The following is a 23,890-nucleotide window of genomic DNA, read 5'->3' as shown; positions in this document are numbered from 1 at the left end:
GAAAATCAGTGTGGAGCGTTAGCTGGTATCGGTGGGTGCACAACGGGTAGAGGTAGAGCCATGAAGAAAGTGGGTCAACGTCGAGCAGGCAAGTCTGAGAACCAAGTTCAGGGGCAAACTGCAGCACCATGCCCGGAGCCACGGACTCCTCTGGTGCCTTAGGTTAAGTTCTCTTTCTCTCTTTCTCTTCCTTCCTTTCTTTTTTTCTTTCTTGCTTTCTTTCCCTCAGGCACACGGATATACACGAGCGCGTCGTGTATCTACCATGGTCTATCTCTCGCTCTCACCCGGAAGGAAAGAGCGCAAAGGGAGAAAGAGAGAGTACGGTAGGCGGTCTAACGGACTGGTCTCCGTTCTCCAGACTCCACTCTGGTCTGCCTAGTTTTATTTTTCCGACAGACTCAAGCTTGGTCATTCGTTCCGTCCCTCTCTTGCCCCCGCCTTGGACCCTCCCTCGCACGCGCGCGCGTGTTGGTATATTATACTCGTAGAAGGGAGAAAGAATGATCTCGTATACCTGTGCTTCCCCTATATTTTCTCTTTCTCCGCGTTAACTCATCTTGGCCTAGGTCTTGCCGCCGACGCCGCTTTGAAAGTGCTTTCTCTTGAGTAAACTGACGTTTCATGACACATTTTCGATTGAACTTGGCCCAGTAACAACCGAGTTGGAAAGCGTAAGTGAAACCCTTCGCTCTCGAATAACCGTTTCTAGCCTCGACGTTGCTGCGACGTGTCTACTTTAGACGACTGATGTTCTCCTTCAAGTCGGAAGTAGACGGTGACTCGGTCAAAGTCTCGAGCTATTTTTCCGAGACTTTCAGCAAGAATACAAGCAACTTGTCGAGAGAATCTTACGCGCTCCCTTTTACTTCACATAATATATAATTTAAAAAACAATTTATTTTAGACAAAATTAATTAATTAAGTTTCTCGAGAGCTAAAGCGCTTCATTAGTTTCGTTAGCATCTACGTAATCCTTTCTTCAAACATTTCAAAAGTCCATATATCGGCATATATTTTGCTCTTTCATTCACATGCAAACGCTTCATCGTCTCTTCAGGAAATTCATCCTTTTTTAAAAATTTGTAAATTATCCGAAATGCTAATAGTATGAATTATTGATCGAAATTGCGCGATGTCGCGCTAGCATGCGAAATTACGAAGTTTCCCGGATCTGTCAAACAACAGCCACGACATCGAGATTACTCATGACAGTTCTCGGCGCTCTCTTCCTCTCCGTTATTCGAATTCTCTTTCGCTCCTCTGTAGCAATGCGCGGCAAAAAAAGCAACGAGCGAGTAAAGTGACCTCGGTGAAATCGTCACGAAGGCCGTTCCTTCGGCGCGCGCGTTATTCTCGCTGTATATAACTATTAGCCGGAAGATATATTATATCGATTAACGATAAAGCGCGCCTATATCCACCTAGCGAACCTACACTCGGGCGTAGACAGGTAGGCCGATGGTGGGAAGGTGGTCGGCCTCAAGTAGGCAGGATATAGGTAGCCAGCGCGGATCACTCGTCCGTCTTCGTGTACGCGTGTCTGTTTTACGTACAACACACGTATGCGTATACGATATGCGTTCTCGCACTTCAGTCCACTTATCGCCAGCCAGCTAAATCGCGTGCTGTTACACACGCTTCACCTCCGTTCGAGCACGTGCTCTCGAATACGAATCTATACAAGGCGCGCAGACACGCGCGAATGAATGGACGCGCGATTCTCGTGATTCTCGTGATGTTAGACGTCGCCGATGCAACCCTGAGGGATACGCGATCGGTCTGTCAGGGCGTGGTTTCCTATGCAGTTTTTGCCCGCTTAGAATGCACACCAGACGGCCTTCGCTGAGATCAGGATATCCCGTTGCTCGTTTCTCCCCCCTTTGCCCTCCCCTTCCGCGCACCCACTCTGTCTTTTGCGTTTACGTCGCGCTCTCTGCGCCACTTCTGTCACATTTCGAGTCTCTGCTATTTGTCTATGACGTAGACAAGATACTGGTACATCGTAATCTGCCTAGGATAATCGGTGCATTAGCATCGACTTAATACATTGTGAATGATAAAAATCTGAAAATAGACACTCCGTTGCTTTATTCAGTTACTACAAACATGCATAAATATGAGATATGATAAATGGATTGCATTGCATAATCTCGAATAGCTGAAGGCATTTTTATTTACGAGAGATATGTGTGCTTTATATAAAATTTAAATGCGTGGGTTTATGAATTAACATTTTTTTATTTGCTTGTTTCAGGAACCGACTAGCAACGACATCACTGCCATTGAGTAGCTTCATTTGTTTCTCGCTTCGATGATCAATCACGCGAAGACGATGGAGCCTCCTCCTCGAGAATGATAAGACCAGGGACCAGAAATTTTGCACTGCCATGGAAGTTCGCCACCTAGTCGCTTCTTCTCTTCCTTCGTCTCGCTCACGGTCTCTCGCGGGTATACGTGACTCTTGAGAGCGAAACACAGACATCCGGAAGGAATCGTCTTCGTTTCGCGCACGGTAACGCGATGAGATGCTTTTCTTTTTTTTTCCTTTTTTTTTTATTTTTATGTCGTGCATTAAGACATTATCGGTGGAGGAGAGCAACGTTTCAGACTCGATTATCGTTGAAGGAACAGACCCTTCGTTCAATGCTATTTTATCATTATTATGTCGCCGCTCTCGCTCCACTATTAACTATCCATTATTAGGCCGTTTGTATTATCCGCCACCGATCGAGACATTTGCAAGAATATCACGCCATTACCGTTATCGCTACACTATCACTGCTGTCACGACTAATATGACCACCGTTACAGTATCTCCTCTCTGTTACTTCAAGTATCAACGATACTATCGAGGATTGAAGAAACAGTGTAGAGCCGATCGTTTGAAAATACCCCGTTTCTATCTTTGGCGTGGCTCTTTAGTATTCCTGTTATATAAACTGCCGAGAATTATGCAGCTAACGCGGATAAATTTAGACGCGAGACGTTAAATTATGTATTATCAACGAGATCAGTCTTGATTATACACTCAATGTAGTTACTTATATCACACCAAGAATGAAGAAAAAAGAACGGAAAATAATTTCGATAAATTATAAAAAAAAAATAAATAAATTTCAGAATTTAGTTTTTTAAATATCTATTACCTTAGCGATTTAATTTAGGCATAATCGGTAATATTTATTATTTAAATCACGAGAATTTCGTGATTCATTGATTTTTTTCTCGAATGTACTGGACTCAATTTACTTATAATCGAGATATAATGTACGTAATATATAAAAATTAAGAAACTCTGAGACAAGCGAAACATTGCCATTTTCATCAAATTAAATGGACATTGGATATTGAATATATCAAATCATATGCGTAAATTTTGTAACAGGACAAATGGATATATACTTCTCATATAATTTAATATATTTCTTCATCAATAGAAGTGAAAAATCGTCTTTCATGGACATTTATTGAACTTGAAAATGGCAACTCTTTTTTCCCGAGAGACCGAGAGATATCAATCTCGCAAGCGATTTCCGGAGACAGCTGTTTCCACGGGAAATAGACGACGATTAACACGAGTGAATTAACATCCACGATGAAACGTTCGCGCTCGTGCGACGTATCTCTCCGTGAGTATTATCAGGAAGCGATCGCCGCACATGTACATCGGTCGCGCATTGTTACACATAACTTCTTTCCATCGGCTGTGTTGTAAAGAGCGATCCGAACGCGCGTTTCGAACCACGACGACCGCGTACTTTGCATTCCTCACATACATCGACTCGCTTGGTGCGCGAGCTCATTGCAACTCGCTGTCGCACACAAACACACACACACACACACACACACACACACACACACATGCATACATACATACATACACACATGCATACACGGACCGAAATGTTAACCGTGCTCCGCTTCGAGTTGGAGCGCGTGTTGTTCACCTACGTATATGTGTACGAGTTACCGTATTTTTCTTAATTACCACATGATCGAGTAGCACATAGGTAAACGTTCGTTCTGTCTTTATTCCTTACTTCTTAATTATTTTACTCTAATTACTATTATCATTTCTTTTACCAATCTTATTATTTTTATCATTATTATTGTATTATTATTATTATTATTATTATTATTATTATTATTATTATTATTATTAATATTATCCTTTTATTATTCTATTATTATTATTAATATTATTCTCTTGTTTTCCATTGTTAAGTGTTCGGGGACTCTTTTTCTCGCGGCTCTTAATCGTTCCACCGAATTCCGCAATGAAGATAGGGAGCATAAAAAGCGAAAATCACGAGCGGGAGAAAGCGGTCGAAGATACGTCTTTTTTTTTTAGCGACTAAAGAGGCAAGCGTGCACGAAGAAGAATGGCGTTTCTTTTTTTTTTTTTTTAGTACAAATACGAGTGTGCGAGAGACAAGCGGGACTGAAGGAGAAGCGAAGAAAGAGATATATAAGAGATATATATATATAATACAAATAAATATATATTTTTGTACCCTTTATTCCTCGAGAAATCGACGCTTCGATGATCAGGAGAAGCTCGCGCGTACGACATCGAGCTCATCTCTATATCATATCTCTCTCTCTGTCTCCTCATCGTGATTCTCATGATCTTTTTCTATTGAAACGCAACGATCTGTAGACCGATAAGAGTTCGTTACTTGAGGTCACGTTCGGAAAAGCGCGTCAATAGGTTTCTATTAATAATCGTGAATCGCCGCGATTGTCGCCGTACCCGTCTGAACGTTACCCCGACTAAGATCCAGAGTGTTATAACTCCGACTTTCTAATTCCGAAAGCTGTTTCTTTTAAATTAATTTTTCCTTCCGCTCCCGTGCGAGTCGTAGACAAATCGTAGCAGTTTGTTTTTTCTTTTTTTGTATAATAAAAATGGCGAGTGCAAAAAAAAAATAAAAAAACATATATAATAAAACCATTGTTGAGCGATAGTTGTCCTTTTTTGTCCTGTCACCTTCTTCACTTTCGCTTTCTTTATATTGGCCTTCAAGGATAACGTAATATAAGTATTTCAATCCGTGAACGACTTTCTATATGATTGAGTCATTTCTAAATCCAATGGTTTTTCTGCCCTCATTCCTTTGTCCTACTGTTCCTTTGAGATTCTTTCAGAAAAAGAGGGAGAAGATTTTTTTCATCTTTCTAATATATATATATTGCATCCAATAAAATGGTCCTTTCATTTTTACACGATTTGCACAAGATGATGTAACAATACACAGCAATCATGCGAGCAAGCAGAGTTGTATCAGATATCCTTGCTCTTTCCACGCAATAAGTATACCGGAATCTTTTTCGAGATGCATCAGGCATGCCGTCTATCTATAGAAACCAAGATATTTTCATAGGTCAGAAGCGTATTTACAGACTTTGATTTACTCGTAATCATCAGTTGCGGCTAGACAGAGAGAGGGAGAGAGAGGCCGCGATTAGCCTTAACCTTTAATAGAAAATTATGAGCTCCAAGATGACGTCTCGACCGATGGCGTTCTTGCAATTCATTGCTTCATCGTTCTTTTAATTGCAACGACGACTATTGAGGTTCTCGTGTCGCGGTTCAACCCTCTCTTCGAGGCCGCATCAGCTACGAGAAGCTGTCGCTGCGAGCACCGCACCGGCGCTAATCGCAAGATATCGAGGGGATCGGCGGCGCATGGGGCACGTGGCACGCACATCTCTTTTGTTTTTGCAGACCTCCAGGCGACTCGGCACTAGGTTACTGGATTCTCTTCTCGGGTTGCCTGCTCTTCCCCTTCTGCCGTTGCCCCCACCATCACTATCCATCGCTGGCTCTCTTTCCCTTCGATTCTCTCCCGCATGTAGACGTAGGCAATCTAAGGTATTCCAAGATACGAGAGATGCAGTTTCGTCTGCATCAGATCAATATGTCACAATATAGAAATTTATCCGTACCACTTTTGACCGGTTGCCTTTTTTGCCTGTCTCTGTTGCTTTTCTCTGCAACAATGTCGTGCGAGAGCTTACAACGTGAGATCGAGCTTTTCTGATATTCGCGAAACATGTTGAAACGTTCATCATGTGTCGCATTTGCTAAAGAAGTATTTGATGTGTACAGAACCTTTGATCTTGATTCGAATAGCAAACTCTCGTAGGACTCTCTTTTTCTTTCATTGCGATCTTTTAACATTTAACATTAAAGTTTGTTTAAATGTACTTGAATTTAATGGAAATTTTATATAAAATTATATAATTATATAATTATATAATTAGAAATTATATAATTTCTATTCTAGAAATTTAGTTTGCAATTTTTTACAATTTTACAAAGTTTACAAAGTTTACAATTTTTTATTTTTAATCGTTTATATAATTGAAAACGAAAACTATCCGATTCGCGACTGATAATCTGATTTTAAATTTGACTAAAGAATTTCCGCTTTTAAAATTGAAGTTGCAAAAGTTTGGAGATGATGTATTTTGTCGCGTTAAACAATATTGCATCCTGATAAATATTGAACAACAGAGTGATAAGAAGGAAGTCTCTCGCGGACATGGAATTGCAATTGCCTGTAATTAATTTTACAATATTATTTACTAGCAGATATCTTCACTATACTAGTATAAAATTAGTCATAATCACCGTACAGAGTACAGTAATGCATGATTGTTGCAACCAAAGTCGAGGTCACTTGCAATATTTCTTGCAGAGAAACTACGATCGCAGGATAATAAGGTTTTTTCTCAATCACAATAAGAAACGATTACTTCGCTTAGATATATTTGCAGTTTATTAATGGATCTTTCTATATAACGCTGTATGATTGTGTGTTTATGTAAATTGCTTTTGTGATCTTAAACAGCAAGTTTGTCTTAATGCGTATACTAAGTTAAAAGTTATCATTCGTATCCATAGACAATTCTCAATGTACGAGAGTGATTTACGAAATCAATTAGCTATAGCATGCCTTGACCTTAAATAAATCTATATCCTCCAAATTGTCTTTATCCATAGACAATTCTCAATGTACGAGAGTGATTTACGAAATCAATTAGCTATAGTATGCCTTGACCTTAAATAAATCTATATCCTCCAAATTGTCTTTTATCATTTATGGTCATGCTGTGTTTCTATATAATTCACGTTCACGGCCATACTGCAATTCTATACGCTAGGTACATATATTTTACCTAGTTTGCTCTCGTTTTGTCACATAATATATGATCTACTTTTGAGCATTAGGTAAGCTTGGTTTTTTCATGATTCTATAAAATCCCATAAAGAAAAAAATTTGGTAACGTTCTCATGACCTCGAATAATAGCAAGAAGAGTCGTAAAAGCATAAATATTCTAAAGAGAAAGCCAACAAAATTTGCAAATGTCTTGCTAAATTACGGTCCATGGCCTTGTACATCTTTGTGCGATGCATCCTTCTTTTTTCTCAAAGAAAATTTTGCACAGATAAATGAACTATTTGTACAATAGACATTTTGTTCTAATTTATTTATTGCCATAATTGCCATAGTTATTTATGACTATGGTAAATAAAGATATACATGAAGAAATAGATATATAAGAAGTCAAACATATCAATTAATCTTTTATAAATTTTTTAATTTTAATATAGAGCATTAATCATGACTCATATATACATTTATATAGCAAATGCTGTAATCTCTTATGAAACATTAAGAATTTTACTCAAAATAACTATAAATTGATCATTAAAATAATTTCAATAAGATTCATAAAATGGCTATACGCTTGTCCAAACAAATGATTTATATAAATAAATTTTAATCTCTTTCGATAAAATTAATCGCATAGATTTACAATAACTTTTTTAGTTGAATAATGTTGTACTTTCTCTTTTACAAAAAAGTTGGGCTGTCAGATCCTTTAAAATTCGTTCACACCAGGAGATTAATTTATCAAGACGAGAAGAAGATCGATCGTCATATGCACAAACAGAAATATCCATGGACAATATGCTTGACTATGATGGTAGTCAAACTTATCCACATTATGATGATTTTACAGTAGACTTACATTTTAACGATCCTTAAAACTTTTGTGTTTCTTTGAATAGCGCGTTAGGTGTTCCTTTCCTGTCCAGAGTGAGCAGTTATGGTGCCTGTACCTTCATTAACGTTATACACAAACATTATCATCATTATAAAACATAGCAGACAGTTCTAGTTGTTTCACATCTAGTTTTTTCTATAAAAATTTAACGATATATCACAACTTATTTTTCTAATTCTGTAAATATATTGATAAATGTAATAATGACGTTATTTATATTGTTTAAACAATGAGATACTAAATACGTGATCGACGATAGATTATGATGCATCATAAAATCCAAAAAACGTCCAAATGTAATCATGTTTTTTCTTAATCTAAGATCTCCACAAAACTTTAATCGAGATTGTTGTTGAAACTAAAGTTTCTTTTAAGTATGAGCATAAGTTTGTATAACTCGAAAACGTTAATTAGAATCATTGGAAATATATATACATATTTGCATAATTAACGCTTTAATGTAAACTTTATATTCAGTTTTCAAACGATGACTAGACAGTAATAGAAACATAATACATCATTGAAATACGAGTATCATCGAATAACTAATTTCTCGTACATTATTTTTTGCGTTTTTTTTTTGTTCCTCTTTATTAACATCTTACTTGACGTTAATATCGTGTTACAAGTGATTAATCTTTGACTGAAATGTATCAATTGCGATATAATTGATGCTAAGAACTCGTTGAAAAAAACTTTTTCATTATGCATTTAAATCATTTTCAAATTATTCATATATTATGAGTAAGTATATAACAATAAATTAAAAATAATAGATTTTCTAATAATAGAGATACAGAGTTTTTTGTTGATATATATTAATAAATAGGAAAACATTAAGAATTTCTTAATCTATTAAGAAATTAAATATTAGCAAATTCATTATCATTAATTTCAAACAAATATTTACAGTGTAATTTAAATTTTGTAAAAAAGACTTAAAAATAAAATGCATAATGATAAAAAGTATACTTTTAAAAAATTTCGCACATCTATCTAAAATTTAAAATGTTGATAACTATGAGGTATACATAAATATATTTCTATACCGAATCTCTTTGTCTAAAAGAAGCGGTTCTTTCGTCACCGAAGACGACTGTGAGAACGATCGAGTCCTTGGAAACGATCCCCGTTTCCGAAACGCGGAAGCTGCGCGTAGATTACACGGACCACAGTTAAACGAGGGTTGTGAAGAAGCGGGAGAAAGAAAAAAACGGAACGCCGTAAGCACACCACCGCCGTTTAAGGGGCAGCTTGCCGACGAGCTGACCCTAACGGGACCATCGTAACCGCCCTCGCACCGTAGTGGAGAATTAAAAAACCGAGATGAAAAAGAAAAAAAAGAGATTCGGAGGTACCCTCAACCCTTCCGCATACCAGTGTTAATCGCGAGCCATTTGGAAAGCACCTTTCTCTGATCCTATTCCCGACAACCCCTATATCCCCTTCCTCTGCTTTCCCCGCCGATTCACGCATCACCCCCCTACTCCCGGATTCGAGGGGGGATTACCGATTTTTTTCAACTTCTTCCCCCGCCGTCTCCTTACACAAACCGCTTTTTCCAGATCGCGGCCAGACCACTCGAGAAAGACTACTCTTCCTTCACCAGGTGCCTGAAATTTCGCCAGCTGTGTGCTCCTCGTCACTTCCTGCTCCAAAAAGCAATCGTCTTGAAAATACCTTGACGCTGTGAAACTTTAGTCCTTTGCGATGCGTCGCATTGTCTAATCGATTATGCTCTATTTTCATTGAAGGTATAATTTATATATGTTATCCAAGTCAAGAGTTTTCGAAAAAGCTTCTTTAATCGAATTGTTTGGTACCAGAAAATATTTGCTGCTTATGTTTATTGCGTTTGTTAATTTTATTTAAATAATTCTTAACAGTGAAAATAGAAACGCCGATAATACAAAATTTTTAGAAAACGATTTTTTTGTATATAAAAACTTTTATACAAATAACAATTTTTATATAAATAAAGCATTCACGATTCGAATGATGAAATAGATTCATATTTTTCGCGAGATTAAATGTAACGAATTAATAAGATGCAAGAAATAATGACAGTGTAATATTGTAAAGTGCTACGAGTCGATTACATTAATCCAAGCGTCTCAATCGGCGCTCATGAGAAGTTGCGAGATAGCTGATGTTGAAGGATGTTGATCAATATTAAAACATCATCTTATGCGTCTCGTCCAAATATGCATGAGACTTATGTTAATTCGTAATAATTACACGCGCGTCGCTAAAACCGGATTTCATGCGTGCACACTGCGTTTGTCAGTTTGACATATCAATATTCTCGTTCGATTCGCATATGACATTTTTTACGCATAAAAACATCGTAATAAACATCCTAATTTCCGAATATGCATTCTCAAGGAAATAGACTCGCGTATAACTTGAAAAAAATTTATCCTCCTCAGTTTCATCCATCACGATATTTAACCGTCAAAACAGATATCGCGATTATTAAGTGGAGATCCATGTTTGATATGGATTTATTATGATATATATGTCAAGTTATTTTTATCTACAACGATTTCATGCTATCTTATGTGCAATCTATATTTAAATATTTTCGAAATAAAATTTCATATCGTATTATTATATCTTCAAATTTCGTAATTGCTTTTCTCCGAAAATGCGAGATTATAGCGCTTTATCTTTGATATTATTCATATTTCTAATGCCTTATTTCCTCTCTTTATTTAGAATGAGATGTGATATAAACGCAATCATTTATTTTGTCTCGGACAACCGATGAGTCTCCTGTATCACTTTCGATTTTAAGGAAGCCTCCTACAGCGTCCGAATGCAGGAATGTATAAAACCCGTGACGGCACCACGTAGGAATCTCCTTTCGAATCCTCGAAGAGCGAGGACGACGAAGAAGATTCAAAGGTTGCTGCTCGCTTGGCTTCGCATCTGCTGCCTCGTAAGGTTGCAATTCTATCACGGAATCGACTGATAAAAGATGATGCTAATTGTTGCACGGATCTCTCGCCCCTGGATATCTTTCCCTCTCCTGCAATTCTCGCCTCTATTCTCATTCGCGGCTCGTATCATTTTTACTCGGTCTATGTTTCCGCTGTCTAAACCGCAGGTAGATACGCGATAAACTGCGTCGCGCCGCGAGCGAGCTCACTGACCCTTGAAAATATGCGGATAAACCGAGGAATCCTTTAGTATCCTAAGCACCTCGACTTTTCATGACGCACCGATGCTCGAGCGCGATGCGTTAATCATCAAGATACTAACGTATCGTGATATTGTATGGTAATCATAGCGTTTAATATCCCTTATTAATTTGCCCGCGTCGTAGTTATAGAAATCGCGGTAACAAAATAATCGGCGATCCAATGCAACGCATTCTCGATCCTCATTTCACATATCGCGCACCGATCTCGGGTTCTATCAGATCAAATGAAGACGTCCGCGAGCGGCTTCTCGAAATAAGTCGCGATTTATTCATCCGATTAATTTACCTGATCGACGAGTGCGATGCTTTACAATGAAGATTCGTAATTTATCATCGACGGACGCGGACCGCGTGCGAGGATCGACGCACGTTCGTCGAAGACGAGTTGAACTCGATGAACCGACCCGTATGTTACTGGTGGTCCACACAAGGGGAGAGCATGAGAGCGCGAGGTTCAGAAAGCATCGATTACATGTGGCAAACACGAAGTCCATTGATCGACCGGTGGCGCAAATACATGGCCATCTCTAATCGTGCGTATCGCCGCGTCTAGACATTCCCGATTAGCGAGAGGCATCGATGGTCATTCATTAACGGCGCCAATTCGTCCGCTCCTTCTGCGCTTGTTTGTTTAACGATCACTTCGATATTTATAAATTGAATAATTCCGCTATAAAATTTATGCTCTAATTTTTTTAATTATAATTTTTCTATTTTAACGATTTCCATGCTACTTCTATGTAATAATTAATATATATTTACAAGAGAAATTATTTGGATTTCTCATTGTCGAAATAAATCGAACGAAAAACGTTACAATCGATAATTTTATTCGCAATATTCACCTGTGCATCTCCTGTTTGATTACGTAAATCGAAGGTCATGTGGTCGCCTCCGTGAAAAATTCCGGCGACTCAATAATTCACAGCGCGGCGTAGACTTGAAAAAACGAAGCCGACAAAAGGCATAACAGAATCGAATCTAGAAAAAGAATCCAACAGCCAAATCAGTGTTCTTTCGCGGCAAGGACGACGCCGACAACACGCAGGCGCTCCTTTTTAATGTGAGATGGAGCGCATTTAGGAGGTTTGCTCGTCCGCTCTTGCTAAGGTCGTTACTTATATCAAGAGCCAAGTAAATTTTGTGTCCTACCGCAACGTCAACCCGCTTTCGATACTAATCGCGCGCGGTCCTGATGAGGGAGGTCCTCGGAAACAACAATGTACCGCTCATTTTGGATTCTCGCGCATCCATCGTCCATCTCCATTCAGATAGCGATCATGACGTTCCGCTCGGGAAACCTTCGAGAAAATTGACACGCGTTTTCATCCCATCGTACTATTTGTAAAAACACGAGGAAACCGGGGAGAGAGAGATTGCAAGCTCTTTATGACCAACCCTTCGTCCTAAAATTTATCGACGCACGAATCCAGAGAGAATAGAATCGTTAGCGAGTGCCAAAATAAATAACTTAAATCGCTCTCGTCCACTTTTACCTGTCTCTTGAAAGATGTGCACCTTTCTTTCACAGATCCCATTATCCGACACTCGTCCTACCTTATGCTTTCTTCCGACAGTTCGCTATCGACGGTATTAGATCTAGCGGGCAAAATATTGGCCGTGAAGTCGGCGGCCAATTTTGCTGCATCTGTTACGTGACGGGGAAAGAAACACGTTCGAAAGTGTTTCTCTCGAGGAAAAATTCACTGTGGCGGACGCACGAAATGCCACGTCGTACCGGGATTAAATGTCGTACTATGTAATTGCAGGACTGAATGATATTATCCCGAGAAACCACATAATGGACAAGTTTCTCTGCACATGTACATTGTATCTATTTTATACTCACAAAGAGAGACGATTGGCTTTTTAACGTATCTCTTTGTATAATGATTTAAAATAAAATGTTATAAAATTTCAAAAGCTGATATTTTATATTTTTAAGAAACATAATATTATATCATCGATAAAAAACGTTTTAAATAAAAAATAATTGTTTAATCCAATATTGGATTCCACTATTGGATAATAAAAAATCTAGATAATATATATTAATGATAAAACTTTCCTAAAAGACAAGATAAAATACGCCAAATACAAAATATAGTATCCGAATTTCTGAATAAATAAAAATTAAAAAAAAAATTAAAGTATATTTATATGTATTGGACATTTTTTACCATAAAATAAAAGTTTGTCACTCACCGATCGATGCGCAACAGAGGAGTTAAAATTGGCGAATTAGTGAATCCACGATGATCTATAACATACAAATAGAAAATTCAAATTATAGCAGCGTCTAAAAGAATTAACATTTTAAATAATTATTATTCTATTCCTTGAATTTTATATTCGATACATTTAATAATAAATAGATATTTAATAGAATTTATAAAATTCAATTTCTCCTCTCTCTCTAAATTTCTTTAGGTTGCTTTTTTTATAAAATCCTTTTCTTTTTAATTTTCGCTTGTTTAAATAAACAAAATAAATTACGTATTTGTAATTAACAAATAATTAATTAATAATAAATGACTTATAATTGCTCCGATACTCTAATGGCGCCCGATATCTCTCCTAGGCCTCTTTCTTCTCCCAGATTGTCAGGGTCATTAGGATTCATTGACTCACACGCACAATACTTGAAGTGATAATACAGCGTTTACTTAGCTTCCCCCTTCAGGATAAACCTTTAGGATAAACCTAAAAGAGCCATTCAGGTACTAAACCCGTCCACCACGTCAAGGTGTACCTGTTGGGAGAGTTATATAATTTCGCAATATAATATATATATATATATATATATATATATATATATATATATATATATGATTTAAAGAATTTATTTCAAAATTGAAAGATTATTTATATCACCTCTTTTCCCCTCTACGAAAAAAATGCGATATACATGTTTTTAAAAAAAAATAGAAATATAGGAAAATATAAAAATATATAAAATAAAAAATGTAAAAATATCAAAATAGAAAAAATGGAAAATAGAAAAATAGAAAAAAATAGAAAAATAGATATATTTTAAAAAAATAATAAAAACACTTAAATAATTTTTTAATTGCAAAATAAATTATAAGATACGTTATAAAATTTTATAATATAAACAAATATTGAAATATTAAATGCATCAGAAATTAAATATTAATCACTCGATCGATTGTGATAACTTGCTCTTGCGATGCGAGATTATATCCGAATATGAAGAATATAATATATAAAAATGTACATAATATAAAAATGAATTTAAAAATATATATCAGAAAAAATGTACAAAAAATAAAAACATTGCATTATAAATATATAACACAATGATAATTTATAATTCTCATACTCTATTTTACATCGATTAATATGATCGGTTTGATATGATAAAAAAGTAGTATTGATATAATAAAAATAAGGTTCTAAAAAATTCTTTTTAATTCAAGATTTAATATATCATACATCCTGAAATAAATGTAGGAATTGCATTTGTCATCAAGAGGAAAGTAGAAAATATCTAGACACTATTGTAGTCAATTACGATTCACATGCTATTTCGAAGGTCGCGTCGAATGTAACTGTTCCGGTATGTCTGGCTTATAGGACATTTCTGCGAAAGAGTAGCATTAGAAGGCGCCTGTTAAGAAAAATTCGCATCGGCATATACATTAAATGTCACATCATACGCGATTAAATATTGCCATATTATACGCGATTAAATATTGCCGTATATATACCTATATATACAAAGAAATAATATTACTCAAACTAGCCGTATAATTGTAGTAATTATATAAGCAGATTTTTTTAGTATGTAGCGGATATATATACGTGAAATATATTTACATGCTTTATTAAAATTCAATCGATCACGCGTTATATAAATATATTTTATACAAAAATACTTATTTAACAATTGAACAACTGAACAATACGTATAAATTCATCTCCCTTCCCCTAAAAACCAACAAGCTATATAACGCTGCATATAATGCATTCGTCAGGAGACATCGAGTATCAATTTCGCGTTACGTAATCAAGAGGAAAGAGAAGTGGGGGACGCGAGGGAAGGAGAAAGAGAGACAGAGACGGATGTAATCGAAGTGCGGTCCCGTATACCCGAGAGCTAGTCCACACAAACTTTCTTATTCCGCCCTGTAGTCTCGCTTCCGGTTGTGTAACAGGCGCCTACGCTGCACATTGCATCTACCGCGTGTGTGTATCGTCCTCTCCTCTTCCGCACTCGCGCCGTCCTTTGCCCGCGCGCACTCGACACCCTCGTTGCACACTGTATGTATACCTCTCACAAAAGATCGTCAGTTTTATATATACGAGCTTTTTTAATAGAAGCCGTATAAAAAGGGAGGCAGAAGGCACAGAAGGAAAGAAAGAGAGCAAGAGAAAGAGCCCACGCAGCTTGACGATGGCTCGACAAACGCAGGCAGTTTTTCAGTTGCTCGGCCGACTGTCCATATACCAGAAACAGGGAATACGAATCAGCAGGAAATAACGTATCCTGTGAGAGTGATCGCTTGAGGGTCGATCGCGATATGCAGACATGCTCGTCCGGATCAATCAGTTTGACCATCTGCATGATGTACATATGTATTTCTTTCTAATATTTTCATACTAATACACCGAAGAAAAATCAGGAGAGACTTTAATTGTACGATGCTCTCTTTTGTGCGCTGCGTTGTACGCGAATACTTCATGCACGACGATGCATCGCGCAACGCGTATCAAAGTGAATGCCATCGTTAAGTATCGCTGCGTTTTCCGCCGGAAGTCTTCTCGCGTTCGTGAGAAAAGCAGTCGCATGTAAATTGTAAATCATCCGCGAAATTGGAGCACGCGTTCTCTCACTCTCTTTCTCTCTCTTTAAAAAAGAATTAGCAGCTGAAAAAGTCAATCATAATTGATGGGTAATCGTCCCTTGTGAAACTATTTAATACGATGTTGATATTCACAGGTCTGTGTAATTCGGATCGTAAATGAGTCGAATACGAACCGAGAAAGATTGAGCGCGGTTCTGGCCGACCGTGAGAATGTGGTCGCACAAGGGAATCTTAAAATCGCTTTCTTCGGGGTGTTTCAGAACGTAATAAGGAGATAGAGAAAGATATTTTCCGGAAAGGAAAAATTGAAAAAAAACATCCCTTTCTATGTAACGTATCTATCTAATCCCTTCCTTGGGATTAGACAGATACGTTAACGTATTTATCATGCACAAATATTTCGTAGATAGCGAGAGATAAATGAGCGAATTTATCTACACTTAAAAAAAAATAAAAGAAATTTTATTACATTCAAGAAAAGAGAAAGAAATAATACAGGATATAAATTATCTATACCAAACTGTCAGTTATTATTTATTCGTAGATAGCGTAGATATTTCGTAGATAGCGAGAGAGATAAATGAGCGAATTTATCTACATTTCACAAAAAAAATAAAAGAAATTTTATTACATTCAAGAAAAGGGAAAGAAATAATCCGATATAAATTATCTATGTTAAACTGTCAGTTATTATTTATCCCGATTAATTAATTAATTGATTATTTTGACTTTACTTTATGTTTATTACAAAAATGATTAAAAAGATTTATTTTATTCTTATATTAAAATTATTTTAATATTAATAAAATTATAATTCTTATATTAAAATTATTTTAATAATTATTTTATTATTATATTAAAATTATTTTAATTATCTGAGTAAATAATTTAACAAAGAAAGAATTTATTGCAGCGCAGATAAGAAATGACTTGTCAGTTAAAATTGATTTTTCCGATCGCTAAATATTTCCTATACCATATATATATACACATATCTGATGAGATGGAAATATTGATTATGTTTTATGACCCGGAAATGCAATCGAAGATGTACTTGAAAGAAAGTCGGAATCTAATGGTACCAATTATTGCACGTACAATTTGATCACCATGCCAGCGATTTTTTCTATGCGTAATCGCCATATAGTGTCGAATGCGGGTACCCGGAAACACCATTCAACGCTGTAGATCCATACTATGCAATTATTAAAGTAATACGACTATTTTCAGCAACATTGTTAGCGTAATGAGAGGTTTCACGTACAATCGTGCGATGTGATCTTGTAGATGCGATAAACACACTTTCTAAAGAATATGTGCCCTACTCGGCGCAGGATATTGGCATGCGCGGAAGCAAATTGCTTATGTAAAAAGGGATCGTAAGCAGAGTAGATGCGCATCCTGCTGTTGATTTTATAGATCCCCTTATCTCTAGGCGTTCGCGAGCGAAGAGAAATCGCGCTTTTGATTAATCAGACTGATACGAATTCTCTCCGCTTTCACTGATTGCTTTTACTTATTACGAATGTGATACAACGATGATATGGCAAAAAATACAGGGCGGTTTCTTTTCCCAAAAGAGATAAAGGAAAGGAAAAAAATTTTATAATTTTATTTTATATGCTTCCTTTTTAGTCCATAAATTTATCGGTTATTTTGTGTTTTACACACAAGCTGACATATTTAAAGAATTACTCTTCTAAACGGATTATATCCCTTTTCTTGTATTGTCCAAATGTTTTTGGCCAACAGCTATTTAAATTTTTTCAATATATTACCTGGTATTACAGCTTGCAAGATGTAAACTTTATTATGTGTGTTTTTTGGTTATTGTGTTTTTCTTTCCATTATACCGAAATAAGGTGAAAGTAAAACGTCACTGATGAAAAAATGCTTAAAAAAAATGTGTGTCGCTAAGGATGGCCAAAAAAAACTTTTGTATACACAAAAGAATATATTGGTCCTTTGGATGAAATCATAGAGAATTAAATTCATTTTGTTTAAAATGTAAAGCTATAAGAATTCTTCAATATTGTGGTAAACAAATTATACATAGAATTATGATAGTGCGATGAAGATTATGTGCTTGTTTTTTTCAATATGTTAATACCATGTGTTTGCTATTTTGAATATTCTAATTATTAATTAATATTCAAAGAATTCGTATATATATATGAATTCTTTGAATATTAATTAATAATTAGAATATCAAAATAGCAAGCACATGTGTATTAACATATATATATATGAAATAATTGTTCTGTCTGTTATGTCATAAGATTATTTTTTATAAAAATCTCACGAGATATTATTTTTATAATTCAAAAAAATTAATAAACTTGTTATTATACATATATATATATATATATATATATATATAATTTAATTCATAATATAACCGTAATGTCTATAATATATATAATTGTATAATGTATATAATGTTTATATAATTTAAATTTTAAAGTTTTTTTTACAAGATATGTTAAATAATTTATAACAGAAATAAGCTAAGTAACGATCGATAAAGAAGATTCATTGCGTGATCCATGGATCACCTGTGATTTCTTACATGTTAAGCGCCATCTCATACTGTTCTCTTAAGTTGTCCATGATAGTACAACAGTGCTATCAACTGTAGAACTTACAGTTTTAAACATATTTTTAAACCAATATTTACACATATGCGCTTTTTTATTAAAATATCTAATATTTTCGTTTAATTAGAAATTAGTAAATAATTATATATTTTAATTAATATTAAATGTATAAAAAAGTATCATAAAAATGCGTTTTTTAGATTAAAAAAATATAATATATAAATACAATTAAAAATACAAATTATTGACTTAAAGAAAGAAACCTTCACTTTTGACACATTATTTTTTTTTCTTTTGCTTTTACCCGTATGTATGTGTGTGCACATATGAACGGAAACACATTTCACATATTTGATGATATTACATTTTAATTCATTCATATAAAATTAAGTAATAAGTAAATAAATAAATAAATAAGCTAAATAAATAAGCTATAAAATATTAAAACTTAATAAAATTTATAAAATTATTAATAATAAAATGAAATGAAATAAAATTAATAATAAAATAAATAATAAAATAAATACAATTACTTATTATTAACATTTTTTATTAATCAAGTTATTGTTTGATAAAAATGGAAATGATTATAAATATTATTTCAGTATATCATAAATATATGCATTTTGAAAAAATGTTACTATTATTTAATTTATATTACAAATATTTATATATTATTTATATATATATATATATATATATATATATATATATATATATATATTCGAAAATGTTAAATATTTATATAATAAGTTATTTTTTAATATTATTATTAAATGTTGCATATTATTATAAATTTTTATTATAAATTTATTACTTTTTGAATTTAAAACAAAAGATAATTTAGCGCTAACCGATAGAAGACGCAATCACGAAGTTACTTGCTGTGTTGATTTGTAAATATAATATATGCAAATTAACATAGCTACATATAAAATAATTAGTAGCATTTATAATTATAATTAGTAGTATCTCAGAAAATTATAACGTGCAGTTAATAATTTTTTATTGGTTAATAGAAGAATTCTGATAGAGATTTTTATATATGTATAGAAATTTTTATAAAAATATAATGAAAATCTAATTCTTATATAATTATCTAAATAAATATAAATTTTAAATTATGTTAAATATTATATATATATATATATATATATATATATATATATATATATATATACAGGGTAGACCATTTTAATCAATATACGCGAATATCTCAGAAACAATGCATTAAATCGAAAAATGTTTCAGATGTAAGTTGTATGGCTTGAAGGGGGACATAAGAGGGTACCATTGGTTTGACCTTGGGTGGCGTTGTCAAGGTCAGAGCAAGGTCACTTTGGATTTTTTAAATGGGACTCCCTATTTTTTATTACATATTCTTGTAGTTTATCTCGAGAGCTTTCCAAAACACTATAATTAAGTTAGTTTTCATTAAGTACTTTCCGAGTTATGAGGCTTGAAATCATTTCTTAATTTTACATAAACCGTAAAATATCTTGTAAAATATTCTTTTTTCGATTAATTTACCTTAATACTTTTATGTACAAAATAATGAGAGGAATCAATTGGTGTAAAGAAAACATAGTTATTTTTAAGAAAAAAAATGTAATTGTTAATTGCAAATTACATTTTTTTTTCGAAACAATTATGTGTTTTCTTTACACCAATTGATTCCTCTCGTTATTTTACATATAAAAGTATCCAGGTAAGATAATCGAAAAAAGACTATTTTACAAGATATTTTACGAGAGGAATCAATTGGTGTAAAGAAAACATAGTTATTTTTAAGAAAAAAAATGTAATTGTTAATTGCAAATTACATTTTTTTTTCGAAACAATTATGTGTTTTCTTTACACCAATTGATTCCTCTCGTTATTTTACATATAAAAGTATCCAGGTAAGATAATCGAAAAAAGACTATTTTACAAGATATTTTACGGTTTATGTAAAATTAAGAAATAATTTCAAGCCTTATAACTCGGAAAGTCTTTAATGAAAACTAACTTAATTATAGTGTTTTGGAAAGCTCTCGAGATGAGCTACAAGAATATGTAATAAAAAATAGGGAGTTTCATTTAAAAAATTCAAAGTGACCTTGCTCTGACTTTGACAACGCCACCCAAGGTCAAACCAATGGTGCCATCTTATGTCCCCCTTCAAGCCATACAACTTATATCTGAAACATTTTTCGATTTAATGCAATGTTCTGAGATATTCGCGTGTATTGATTAAAATGGTCTACCCTGTATATACAGGGTGGCCCACGTAAAGTGTTACAAATTTATATCTCGGAAACGAAGCAATTTAGAGAAAAATGTTTCAGACAAAAGTTGTATGGTTTCAAGGGGGACATAAGATGGTGCTATTAGTTTGACCTTGAAGAGTCACCTGAAGGTCACGTGAAGATCACCTCCAACTTTTTAAATGAGATACCCTATATGCTTTTGCATATTATTGTAGCTCATCTCAAGAGCTTTCCAAAACACTACTTTCTAAATTTTTCCGAATGAAATATCACTCTAGTGAAAATTCACTTGAGCAAAGAGTGAAAATCGAACATATCTTATCGAGTGAATATTGACTCAGTATCTTGAGTGATTAGATCGCTCGTGCGTTCGAGCGAAATATGACTCGTGTATTTGAGTGAACTTGCACTCCGATCAGAGTCCCTTCTTCAGGTGTCTGATTTTGCTGTTCGCTCGTTCTTAGAGTGAAGTTTTACTCTCGTTCGAGTGTATAGCATCGAGTGATTTCTTACGGTAATTCACTAGAGCGAAGCAAATAAGCTTGTGAAAGTTACTAAAAAATTAGCAGGTATAATTTAAACTGTAAAAAGGAAATAATGAGAAATGCTGCACAAATCATAAAACTATAATCATTGAATAAAAAAAAATAGTAGAAGAGCATTATAAAGAGAGTAAAAAAGCATTATAAAGAAATTTTAATGTAATCAAATTTATACATAAAATAAATGACATGGCTTTAAACAAAAATTTTTACTTACTGAGAGAAAGGGCAGGGCTAGCTATAGATTACAGCCTCCACTTGACTTTCAGCTTTATTAATTTTCAATTCACAAATTCAGCCTTATTAGATAATAGTATCAAAAGTAGAAAAAATAAACTTAATTCTGACTGCCAAATACTGAATTATTATTAGGTAAACTATAGGAACCATAACTACATCAACAAAAAGAATGGGTGATATACGGTCAAATTAAAAAATAAAAAAAGACACAAAAAAGTAAATCTTAAAATTAATGCATGCACAACAAAAAGTGAAAACTATTTAACGCACACATGCTTGTAAATACTTTGCATTAGGCATATTAAAAAGTAAATGAATACAAAGCTTCAACATTGGAATCATATCAAGTCTAATCTGTAGACTCCAATTCTGAATCAGAGCTGAAAAGACAAAGTAAGAAGAGGTGATTTAGTATTTTCTTAAAATGGAAAATTAGATACATGAATAATTGAAGCAATTATGGAAACTTACTCAAACATGGTTTCTGCTGATTCTGGCTGAATTTCTACTACACTAAAAATAGAATTTAAACTATCGCAGCAGCTCTTGGGGGTATTGAGTCCATTGTAGACAATGGATTCAAAAAAGTTATAGAAGTTCAGAAGAGGGGCTAGAAGAGGAAAATAAATTGTTAATTTCATCTAGAACTGTCATTATACATGCTGTTTATATATTTATTGTAAACTGTAGCTCATTATGTATTTAATGTTACTAACGTTTTTATTATATATAAAAGAATATATAAGTTGCTATTAAAAATTGCTTAAAAAATATTTTTTCCTAAAATTAATTAAAAATTATTTTTTTGGTTATTCAAATAAAAGTTTATTTAAAGATAATTAGTTGACTTTTTTCCTAAATAATTTATATTTTAATAAATATATTATTTAGATTTGTTCCCATTATGACAACTAACTTTTATCAAATGCTAACTAACTTTTATCAAATAATGCCCATATCTGAAACGAACTAAGTGATTCGAACGAAGAATAAAAACAGAATGTCTTCATATTTTATCTTTTCTTTAAAAAAAGTCAAAATTTACTCTAAAGCCTATATGATGCAACAAAGAGATAACAGATCTTGATAATTCTTCAAACACAAACTACATGAAATATAACCTTTTACGATTTTTCTTCTAAATAAGCATCTTTTAAGCAATAAATCTTAATTTCGTTCTATCAAAGATGAGGTTAAGTATAAACGTTTCTCTGAACATTTTTTTAGCAAATTAATAACGCTCTAAAATAACAGATAGAAATGCCATGTGGTGAGGTTATACTTACTTCAGGAAACATGTTTTTTTTTCACAACAGCACGATATTCACAAAACCCAGCATTCACTATATAATATCCACAATTCTTTGAAATCTTCAAGCAGACAAACAAATATGAGCGCTCGGCTTCTCCCTCCAACAAAGCAGCTATCAACATGGCAAGTACAGTATATGGCGTCATAACCTACGTAGTCAAACTCGCGTCTGCGCACGTACTGAATGTAATGTAACTACTCGCCCACGATTGTTATAAAGTAAACTTCATATGAAAGAAAAAAATTGTTATAAATTTTACGAACAATATTCTGCCTATGTACTTCCATAAATATCGTCCTGTTTTTTTTTCAGAACGTGATGATGACTCACGTAGTATAACACGTCACGTCTCTTGCGCGGCTATTCGACTGAGTCACTCCGTTCAAGTAGATTTTTACTCGATTCGAGCTACTCGGAGCCAGAGTGCCAAAATTCACTCCAACACTTCGAGAGAATAATTAAGGATATTTTCACTCGTAGAGTTCAAGTCACAGATTTCACTTGTCTCGAGTGAAAAGAAGTGTAAAGTCACTCTGTTAAGAGTTGATAGTGCATTCACTCGAACAAAGAGTCAAGTTTTCACTCGGAAAAATTTAGAGAGTATAATTAAGTTAGTTTTCATTAAATATTTTCCGAGTTATGAAACTTGAAATCATTTCTTAATTTTACATAAACCATAAAATATCTAGGAAAATATTCATTTTTCGATTACCTTATCTTAATACTTTTATGTACAAAATAATGAAAGGAATCAATTGGTGTAAAGAAAAAACATAGTTGTTTTTAAGAAAAAATATTTAATTTAATTATAATATAACATAATTTAATTATA

The 23,890-nt window shown here is 33.9% G+C and overlaps 1 long non-coding RNA gene across 1 annotated transcript; it reads right to left on the bottom strand.

Moving 5' to 3' along the window:
* Positions 1-22,040: 22,040 nt before the first annotated feature.
* On the bottom strand, positions 22,041-23,205 carry LOC145969932 (uncharacterized). Its single transcript, XR_014438267.1, has 3 exons — positions 23,032-23,205; positions 22,217-22,355; positions 22,041-22,125 (listed from the first exon to the last, which is right to left on the bottom strand). It is a non-coding gene; the product is annotated as an uncharacterized LOC145969932 (long non-coding RNA).
* Between the last annotated feature and the right edge of the window lie 685 nt (positions 23,206-23,890).

The sequence above is a fragment of the Camponotus vicinus genome, unplaced genomic scaffold, assembly GCF_025532165.1.
Source record: "Camponotus vicinus isolate PSW18456_S1 unplaced genomic scaffold, iyCamVici1.0 SCAF_4, whole genome shotgun sequence".
Taxonomy (NCBI): domain Eukaryota; kingdom Metazoa; phylum Arthropoda; class Insecta; order Hymenoptera; family Formicidae; genus Camponotus; species Camponotus vicinus.
This window is presented reverse-complemented; position numbering and strand designations above follow the sequence as displayed.